General features: G+C 32.6%; 2 non-coding genes across 2 annotated transcripts; both read right to left on the bottom strand.

The window, feature by feature from the left end:
* Nucleotides 1-5,919: 5,919 nt before the first annotated feature.
* Nucleotides 5,920-6,002, bottom strand: Trnal-uaa (transfer RNA leucine (anticodon UAA)). The gene has a single exon. It is a non-coding gene; the product is annotated as a tRNA-Leu (tRNA).
* Nucleotides 6,003-6,262: 260 nt separating this feature from the next.
* Nucleotides 6,263-6,345, bottom strand: Trnal-uaa (transfer RNA leucine (anticodon UAA)). Its single transcript has one exon. It is a non-coding gene; the product is annotated as a tRNA-Leu (tRNA).
* Nucleotides 6,346-7,184: the final 839 nt, after the last annotated feature.

Below are 7,184 nucleotides of genomic sequence, written 5' to 3'. Positions count from 1 at the left end.
TACTTCCTGAAACAGGAAAATTTTAGGGCATTTCGCTGGACAGCTGTGTGGTCTATATTTTTGGTATTATTAAAAAAGATGGGATTTTTGGGGTATTTTAGCATATCAGTACGAGGCCAAACTGTGCGTTTTGTGAATTTTAAGCGGATTCCGCAGCAGGCCAAAATCTGATTTCTCGCGGAATCCGCAACATTGCTACTTTTCTTTGATCTTCTTTGCTGTTTTGGTTTCCCCAAACAAAAGCTAAAAATTTATACTGCTCAAAAAGGCTCCAAAAAGATGCACATTTGAGGAATCCGCAACAGTATTTGTTCATTCCGGAACAGTTTGTGGAATCCACAAACAAACAATAAAATCTATGTGTACTAAATTGAATTGTTGTGGAATCCGCAAAATGTAACGGAATCCGCAACTGTAAGCGGAATGCGCAAACTGTGAACGGAATCCGCAAACTTTAAGCGGAATCCTTAAATTGTGAGCAGAAACCGCAAAATAATCATAACATTGTGGTTCTATGTGGTAGCGGTAGTCATGTGCGACAGTTATAATGTGCGACTTTAAAATCTCCGCTTGCTATCATTTCTGTTATCAAGTCGGGCTCAGGCTCAGAAATGGACCCGCATCTAAGAAAAGTGAAAAAAAAAATTGATTATAATGGCTTTTTGTGGTCTAAAACAATTTCAAGATAAACGATTCCCATGTTAGACTTAGACAACAAAATTGGACAAATAAATAGATTTAAATGAATTTTTTCTCGCAAAATTAAATTGCATTATAATTCATTTGAAAGCCATTACAACGGATTATAAAAAAGTACGAAATCACATTTAAATGGGTTTTTTTTCCACTTTTAAAAAATGAGTAGTGCAAAATCTTTGCAAACTGAGAGTACGGCCTTCTCAATTTCTAAACCTAAACTGAAAAAGCAAAAACGTTTCGTTGACCTCTCCCCCTTAAGGTTTGGCCCTTTGTAGGAGGGGATAGAAGCGGGTAGTAACATAAAAGAAACAAAATTAGCAATGTTTTAAAATAATCAAAAATAACCAACTTTAGTTTATAACGTAGAAAAGGTTTTATGTGAAATTCGCATCTCAAAAAAATGGAGAAAAATCGATTATAATTGAGTTTTTTTTTCAGTGTCCACAAAAGTGAAAAAAAAATTGATTATATTGGATTAAAAATGATTTTTGTAAGCTCGAAAAATCGTAATGATATAATCCATTTTTCATTGATTAGTATCAATTTTTTTGTGAACACTGGCAGTGAAACTCAATTATAATCAATTTTTATTCATGGATCTCCTATACAAGGACAGGCTTACGCATTTAAACAGAGTAAATACTCTAGCTTCTAAAACTACTTGGACACGCGATCTACTCATAAATACATGTAAAAAACAGAAACAAATTTAAATCAATCCCAACACTTCAATTCATCTTATATATTAAGTGAAAGTCAGCAGACACTATGAATACAATATTTTAATGTTCTTAACGTCGAGTGCAACAATAAAAAAAGATGCCAATGACATTCTGGAACTCTCTGAATTTAGAATAGTATAGAAACTGCTGAAGACAGCAGCGCTTCAGTCCAGATCAACTCAAGTTTTTTCAAGGCTAGACAGTATTTTCAAGTTTTTTTGTCTGTTTGATTTCGTTAACGTTTTATCTCTACGGCGAGCAAACGAAAAACAAACTTTTCTCTTTTGTCGTAAAATAAACAAAATTTAGCTTGGGAGCATCAAAGTTTTTCGATCAAGATGTTCGAGTGAGTTTGGGAAATTGAACTTTTCTTTACGCTGCTTGCTCAAAAGATTGCTTTAAAAACTTTCGAGTTTCATTGCTTCAGAACTTGCTTTAAAAACTTTTTACTTTTGAGCAAAGATTCATGCTGTGAAGCTCAAATTTATTGCGAACTAAACCATTTAGTGAAAAACCTTGACAACTATTTCAAAATTTCATGGCTTGACAAGTTTACTTTAAAAATTTTGAATACGCTTGAAACAGATTCTTATAAAATTCAGATTTTGTCTTGGTGGTCCACTTGCTTGAATTAAAATTAGTTTTTTTTCTGCAATCCGTTTCATGTTTAGAAATGATAAAATAAATTGAGATTTCAAATGGTCATCGTTTGAGTTGAAAGTGATTTCAATTGACAGTTTTTAAATGTGCGAATACCTTTTCGCACACTGATTCATGCTATGGAATACGACGTAAAAAACGTTTCAACCTCAGCTCAAATTACGTTCTTCAATTAGGTAAAAAACGCAACGATAGTTTGTGTTTCCATTTTTTGTGAGTTAATTTTAAGTGTCATTAAACAAAGAGAAATTTCACACTATGATCGATTAGTTTTTTCAAAAAAAAAACTCAATTTTTCACCAAATAATTTTTTTTTTGTGATTTTGTTGCAATTCAATTGCAATTGAGAAAAGAAGCTGTTCTCAGGCAGAACTCAAATGACGCAATATGATTCAACTAAGTCAAAATTACTTTAGCCGGTATATTTGAAACCGAAAAAAGAGTCTAAGCAATAAAAACCTGAGGTAAAAAATTACAACAATTTCTTCCACTATGAAAAGGCGTCTATAGAGAATTCCCGTGGAGGTTTAGTTTCCATCATTTTGTTTAAAAAATATTAAAACGATTCATGGAAAAATTGAAAAATTTATTGCTATTAAAAATAGCAATTTTTGATTTCTTTGTGTCATTGAAGACTCCTAGCCAAAAATATGCACTGCCTCAAAATTTAGGTATTGGATATCGGACACTGTTGATAAGTTTCTCTTATTTCTTTTAATGAGATCACATCTTCAAGGGTGAGTTATCTCAGCAAAAACAGAATTAATCGTTTGTGTCTTCAGATTTTTCAGCAGTCCTCAACAAGCAATCAAAAATTGAAATTTTTTTGTTTGAGTTTAAGATTTGAATTTAAGGTAGCTTTAGTGAACCTAAAAGCTACCGAAGGTAATAAGCTGCATGAACAATTTTTTTTTATAAAATTGTTGGTTAACTAGTGGTTTTTGCTTTTACAAGTAATTTGAAAGAACTAGAGTATCAAGTGCATCAGCTAAGAATGACTGACATTCAGACGTAAAAATGTCAGCCATGCACCGAAAAAGCTATGAAAAAATTTCAAAATTTCAAGTAAATGGTCGCGCAAGATCTAAAAATTACTACAATTTCTTCCCTTATGAAAAGGCGTCTATAGAGATTTCCCGGGGAGGTTTAATTTCCAAAAAAATATCCGTAGTATAAATAATCAATGCAAACAAAAGAAAAAATTTTTGAGAAAATCACTACGCGATGAAAAAATTTCAAACTTTTGAAAATGATTTCCAGAAACAAAAAAATTCCAGCTGTTGAATTTTTGATATTTTTCAGAACGCAAATCAACTTGCAAGAACTTCGTTTTTTTTTTCAAATCAAGCTCATCAAGCAATCTTTGAAAAATTTAAATAATTTCAATGCATGATCCACCGGTTTGCAACAATCTGAGTATTTTAAGCAACCTTTTCAAGCAAAAAGTTTTGAGTTACCTCAAGTTAATTCAAGGCAAGAAGTTGTTAGCTGAAAAGATAAAAACGCGAAGCAACTTAGGTAATCGAATGATGAAATTCCCAACTATTTAAACTTTGCTTGCAAGATATAACTTTGCTTGCCAGAAGTTCCCAACTATTTAAAACTGAATGATGAAGTTCCTATTTATTTAAATTTATTGCCTCAAACTTGGCGAAACTAAATTTTTGATTTTATAATCATCCTAATTAATAATGTCTAATGGATAATGTCTGTTTTTTTTTCGAACCGATTTAAGGAGCTTAAAAACGTTAAGTTAATTCATAGAGCTACTAAAATTAAAACTTTAAAACTAACAAGACTGCTCGTATCAGGGCAAAACCCCGAATGTTCCCACTGCTTTTTAAGGTTTATGGAGCAGAAATTAGGTTAAAAAATTAAATGAAATAAAACAAAATGAAACTTTTTTCTAATTTGAAATTTTTTATGAATATCATCACCCCACACGCCTTATAAAGTACAAAAGGATTGATTTCGCTCCTTGTAACAAATCAATTATGGCAAATAAGCTTCTTTTCAATCAATTTAGAACGATTTCTAAGACGGATTAACTCTCCGCTTACGCGTTAATAGCGCGAAATATATCGCGCGTTAATTGTCCCAAATTGGCCAAAATGGCAATCTTTAAACCCTCATAACTTTACGAAAATTGATCACAGGTAAAATATTTTTTCAAATTTAAGCTCAGGACAACATTACCTTCCGAAGGACTTAAAAACATTCCGTCAAAAATGACCAGCTAAAAAGTCGAAATTTGTCTGAAGAAAAAACCCACCCCGAGCACAAATTTTCCGTTGCTTTTGTATCGAAAGTCGGACAAATTACATAGAGTTACAAACACTTTGCAAAAAAATTAGCTTTTTGAACAATCTCATCAAGCAAATAAACTTTGAAGTGATTCAAATTTTTTCAAAGCTCAAATTGGCTCGGGAAAAAAACTATTGGCTCTTTTTCAAATAATTTTAATGTTAAGAACGTCTATTGGTTTGAAAACAATTAACGTTTTCAAGAAAGCTTCCAAGAAAAAAGCTTCCAAACTCAAGTGCAGTGTTGAAGTATTATTCAAACAAAAATCCCAGCTCTGAAGCTACCTTTAGGCTTTTCAACGAAAAAAACAGAAAATCTATGCTGCTACTAAGCTCGATTCAGATATGGAAACGCTCACAAAATGCTGCAGATAAAAAAAGCAGGTTACTTATAGCCTTGAAATTCAATCGAGTTGCTCCTATCTTACACGATGACTTGAAAAAAAGTGCCTAAAAACTCCATATTTGGAACCTTTGTTGATATAGAATACTCGTGCAAAAGTGGAAAGAGTGGTTTTTTAAACGTTGCGTTCCAACCATTTCAAGGAATGGGCATTACGCTGAAATGCTTTCACTCAATTGATGTGAACAAGGAATCTGAGGGATGATGAAAAACACTTGTACCAAACAATTTCGTGATAAAATGGATTTTGTATGATAAGCATTTTTTCTCCACTACGTACTTCTGACTTCTGATCCTAAACTTTTTAAATAACTTGACTTTGGACCTTAAAACTGTAGAAAAGCAGTAAAATTTATTAATTTTAGAAAGTTTCGGCAGCATCGATAATTGACTTCTTTTTTCAAAAAATTGTTTATCATACAATTTTCATTTTAAGAAAAAAGCTTCTCATACAGTTTTTACAACGTGAAAATGCTAATCAGCGAGATTTATTATGTTTTCATAAGATTCATTATGTTATGTATGTACGAAACTGTATGGTAAAATAATTTTTATGAAATTTGTATTAATTAATGTTTTGTTAATCCAAGGGCATTTAAAAATCTACATTTCAAAAATCTACCTTTTAAGCCAGAAGGAGTGTTGTCCAATTTGATCTTAACTCTTGTTCTTGAGGGACTAAATGTGAGCTATAGAAGCCTTAATTTCATATCTAATCTGTCATGCGTTTCACATTTTTGGAAACGTTGTTTTTTTTTCTTGTCGTTCATTGTTGAGCTCCCATTTTGTCACAGATTGCTTTAGGTTTGTAAAGAAATGAAAAACCAACAATGCATTTAGTTGAAAAATAGAAAAACCATTGACGAGCATTCAAAACTCTGCACTCAACCAAACTACTTTTTACCATAAAAACATTGGTTCTAACATTTGGTAAAGAAAGCTACATCTGACAACATCTGACGTTTTCATTTTTTAAGATTTGACGTCATTTTATATGCTACCACTAGATAAGATATGCTACTGCTTGGATTAGAACTATGTTCACTAAAAGTTAAATTAAAATGCCTTTACCACTCTGCCATCCCAGCTTGAAGATTTGACGTCACTTTATATGCTACCACTAGATAAATTCTGCTACCACTGGGGTTCGAACCCAGGAGGACTATTGTCCATTGGATCTTAAGTCCAACGCCTTAACCACTCGGCCATAGTAGCTTAAGTCTTACATATAGCCCACTACGACCATATTCGTCTTTTCATCGTCTTTCATATTAGTTTCATCGTCTTTCAAACTTAAATGTTCAAGAATGTGGCTTATAAACATTCAAAAACAGACCAGCTACCAGCTATTTTTGATCAAACTCTAAGCAGCTAAAAAAGCTTCTTGATAATGAAAAGAAAATCTGACAATTTCTGACGATTTATTTTTTTTAGATTTGATGTTTCCTTTTTGTGTATTACGACTAGATTAATTATTCTACCACCGTGATTTGAACCCAGGTAGACTATTGTCCATTGGATCTTAAGTCCAACGCCTTAACCACTCAGCCATAGTAGCTTAAGTCTTACATATAGCCCACTACGACCATATTCGTCTAGTTTCATCGTCTTTCAAACTTAAATGTTCAAGAATGTGGCTTATAAACATTCAAAAACAGACCAGCTACGAACAATTTCGGATCAAACTCTAAGCAGCTAACAAAACTTCTTGATAATGAAAAGAAAATCTGGCAATTTCTGACGATTTATTTTTTTTAGATATGATGTTTCCTCTTTTTGTATTACGACTAGATAAATTTTGCTACCACCGGGATTTGAACCCAGGTAGACTATTGTCCATTGCATCTTAAGGCCAGCGCCTTACCATTGCATCTTAAGTCCAGTGCCTTATCTTAAGGCCATGGTAGCTTAAGTTTTACATATAGCCCACTAAGACCATGTTTGTCAAATTTCATCGGCTCTCAAATTTAAATGTTCAAGAATGTGGTTTATAAACATCCACAAACAGACCAGCCAACAACAAAGTCTGATAAAAACTTGAGCAGCTAACACAAAAAAATCATTATTCGACAAAACTCTGAAAAGCATTTTGCATGTGGGCTCGAATACCCTATCCGTCGCCATACCTATATACTCTCGTGAAAAATTTATCAGTAGAATTTGGGGTAAGCGGGCAAAGCGGTAAGGCATTCCAGTTTAGCCTAGCAAAGCTCGAACGACTGAAATCATAAGCATCTGTTTTAGCAATAATTTAACCTATTTTCGATTTTGGTTTAACTTTTGGAACCTTAAATCACCAGTTTTTTTTATTCTTCCCGAAATGAATATATAATGCACCATTTAATAAATGAACGCAACGCTCACAAAAATCGACCATATTTTCAAATAAAACAAACT

This window comes from Symsagittifera roscoffensis, chromosome 8 (assembly GCF_963678635.1).
Source record: "Symsagittifera roscoffensis chromosome 8, txSymRosc1.1, whole genome shotgun sequence".
In the NCBI taxonomy this organism is placed as follows: Eukaryota; Metazoa; Xenacoelomorpha; order Acoela; family Convolutidae; genus Symsagittifera; species Symsagittifera roscoffensis.
This window is presented reverse-complemented; position numbering and strand designations above follow the sequence as displayed.